The 3660-nt window shown below is 40.3% G+C and overlaps 1 pseudogene; it reads right to left on the reverse strand.

The window, feature by feature from the left end:
* Positions 1-903: 903 nt before the first annotated feature.
* Positions 904-2487, reverse strand: LOC146639436 (UDP-glucuronosyltransferase 2C1 pseudogene; annotated as a pseudogene).
* Between the last annotated feature and the right edge of the window lie 1173 nt (positions 2488-3660).

Here is a 3660-nt window from a genome sequence, read left to right on the forward strand (position 1 = left end):
GCCTTGGGTTTGATGACTAAAGGCTCCACACTAAAACTGATGGAATAGATTGGAATCTCTGATTATTCACTCAGAATTATTCTTAGAAACTACAATAGGCCATCCAACTAATTAGGTTGCTTTGGAAGGTAACATTGTAATGTGTATCCAATTTTAAATGTGAATTTTCAATTTTCAATCAGCATATTCCCTTAATATCAATTACAAGGCATGTATGACATTATGATTGTGAGCTGAGCCCCCTAAAAGCTTGAACCTAGAATCACACCTGTCACTGGGTAAAATGAAAATAGCTGATATCAAGTCCATTATAGTAGCTGATGACCCAGGAAATATCTCATTGCGAGATCTCATGCAGAGTACACACTTTACACTATTGAAACTGCTTTACTCTGCCTAGAGTTGCTGGCATATGTGGAATTCACTTTACACTCCACCTCCTTCTCAGCTCCACCTTTTGTGTTATATATTATATTAAAAAAAAATACCAGGCTGCTTACATATTATATTTACATGAGCTTCTCAGCCATGAAACCCATTCCAGCTTACAGTTTTGTGCTCATACTAATGTCAGAGGAGGTTTGGAAGCCTGCAGTTACTTAGTCAGCAGAGTGTTGTTGACTTTTATGCACCATCCGCATCAGCAGTCAGTGATCCCACTCCCATGCAGGCACATGCAAAGCTGAGGGCACTGGCTTCCATTTAGTAAGTATTTATTACCAAAAAAGTAAATCTTGTGGTTGGAAAGTCATTTCAAGTGTTTTATTTGTGCTCATTATTATGAAATCACAATATGCATTCAGAAATATTTTACGAAAATATAATTCTGAATAAAATCTCAATAAAATACAATAGAAATACAATGGGGTTTTTGTCAAAGTGCTGCATTACTGAAATCCTCCATCACTCACGTTTCACTTTACGTTTACACATCCCAGTGTATATACACCTAATAAGGTAGAAAGTGGTTAAAAGCACAAGCAGCATAGCTCCAGCCAGGAACAAAACTACATCTACAGAGTGGTAGGAATACCAGGGCATTCTGTAGGACTGTGCTTTCAGGTGAGCTGCTCCTTTGTGCCTCATGACAAACTCTATCCAGAAGAGCGCGTTATCCAGTGGCTTTACTGGCTTATCTCTGTGTAGCCTGGAAAGTCTCTGCATGTTCGTCCTGTACGAGGGATCATTCAGGACTTCCTCTATGGCCTTCAGGAAGTTGTTGTCTTTGTCCACTGTAGCTAATGTAAGTATCTTAGCTCCTCCTCTGTCTTTCAGACGTAGCAGGTTGTCATACTGATCAAAAAACACAGGTATACCCACAACTGGGACTCCATGATAAATAGCTTCTTGGACTCCATTTGTTCCTCCATGTGCCACAAATAGTTTTAATTTTGGATGTCCTAAAAGGTCATTCTGTGGCATCCAGTCCACCAGTAAAGTGTTATTGCCCAGAGTGGCTGGTCTGTCACCTTTATACTTCCAGATGACTTTCTGTGGTAGTTTAGCAAAAGCTGCAGCGATCTCATTTGCTATGTCAGCATGAAGTTCAGTCACAAAAGTCCCCAAAGACATGAGGATGAAGCCATGGTCTCCAGAACTCTGCACAAAGTCCCCCAAGTGCTGAGGCAGAGGTTTAGCAGGTTTGCACTGGAACCCTCCGATATAAACAACATTAGGCATTGTGGGCCGTGGGTACTCAAACACAAAGTCCACTCTCATCAGCCAAATGTCTGCATCAGTCATTAACTCATTAAAATCATAACCAGGCCCAAGATATTTGTCAGTTATTTTCTGGTATGCTAGTTTAGCCACCAGGTTGTTTTGTGTTTGTGTTATGATGTGTAAAACCACGTTTGTAACTCTCTGAGAAAAGGTCATCTTGTCAGTATACCCAGTTCCAGTCACAGGAATGTAAGATAATGGTGATGGAGCTATGGAAAAATGAGCATCTGCAGTTATTATCCAGCGAACATTATAAACCAAAGGAAGGTTGAGATATTTGGCCACAATGACTCCACCACCCCAGCAGGGGTCAGCGAGTATCACGTCAAACTTGCTTTCATTTAAGTTTCTCATCAACAGTTTGTCATCTACTATTGCTGTTACAAGTTCACCTATAGTTCTGTGAATGTCAACAAATTTGCTGAACATCTCTACACCCATGTGGATAAAACCTGACAAGGAAAGAGCACCTTGTTCAGATTCTATGAGCTTAGCCACCATTTTTGACATAATCTCCTGAGTCACAGGGTTTTCCACCGGAACTGTTAAAATATTATAACTAGAGGAAATATCCTTGATGTACCAGCTTTTACTGGAACACAGAATTGTTATGCTGTGTCCTCTAGAGTGCAAAGCCTTTAGTAGAATATCCATATTTACCCAGTGGCTGCCTTCTGAAGGAAACACTAAGATGTTACCTCCTTCACAGGCTCTGGGAATAGAAATGAGCAGCAGCAAAGCAGTGCAGCAATAGATCACCCTCATCTGAAATGAAGAAAAAAAATGAATTTACTGACATGAAAAAGATGTTCACAGTGGAAACGGACTATGAAAATTTCAAACTACATTTTTTTACTTTGTCAATGAAAAGTTTGAGAGTGATGCAATCACAAGCCATCCATATATGCTCTTGCACTTTCATGATTTATTAAGCAACTTTCTGTTTCATCACCGACATTTTTGAATTTGTAATAATATTTATAATAACATATTTGAAGTTGGTACACGTTTTGTCATTGGTGCAGATAATTTATTAGCTTGAGGTAGGTTGCACGTTTTAAAAAAAGAAGGCGTGTAACTGCATAATTGGGAGGTTTTTTATTTTATTTTTTATTTAATTAATAAAAAAGATACTGACAGCGAGCTGCTGAAAGCGGATGACGTAAGAGTCTACCGAATGTTGATTGGTTGACAAAATAGAGAAGCAGAGCCACTGAATGTAGAGAACGGAGCTACGACAGAGTTCACCGGGAACGGAAGAAGCACGAAACAAACAATAAAGATTAAAAACTGCAGTATTGAAAGTGCAGACGGTGGCTGCAATCGATACTTTTCATTGTTTTCAACGTTCTGCTTCGGCTCTTTGTATGCTATAACTCTGCTCTTCTCCGTGTCTGACTGATGGATCAACAATAGCATAAGCATGCGTAGCCCACACACCAGTTGTACCACATATTTTTGACACTGCTTCCAAGGACAATAAACCCTCTCTGCAGCTAAACAGGAAGCCCCAACTACCCGGGGACTGGAGCAGAGACCCTCGGTGGTTTTCAACACCGTTTTTTGGGCGGGGGTTCCACAAAAACCCACAAAGCTTAAGAGTAGGCCACTAACTCCAGTCGCAATTTGAGCAGAGCTTTTACGTGGAGTAGCAAGGTTAAGTTAATTTCCCGTATATACAGTCACATTAACACAGAGCGTTTCTACTTACTGCTGGACGTTTGGTTTCTCCACACAAGAAATGTAAAGAGCCTGTTTTCCAGAGCGCCAATGAACGAAATCTGTTCAATTAATGTTGCTATGCAGGATAGAGAAGAACTGAATCACAATCCAGGATGCACGTTGAAGCCTGGAAGGCAGGAAGTAATAACCCTATCTATCTGTGTTCAAAGGTGACGGGGATACTTGGAAAGCAAAGGTGTGTTTATGTACTCTGGA

The sequence above is a fragment of the Diplotaxodon limnothrissa genome, linkage group LG1, assembly GCF_057381915.1.
Source record: "Diplotaxodon limnothrissa isolate DT_005_m linkage group LG1, D_limnothrissa_male_GT1.1, whole genome shotgun sequence".
Classification (NCBI taxonomy): Eukaryota; Metazoa; Chordata; class Actinopteri; order Cichliformes; family Cichlidae; genus Diplotaxodon; species Diplotaxodon limnothrissa.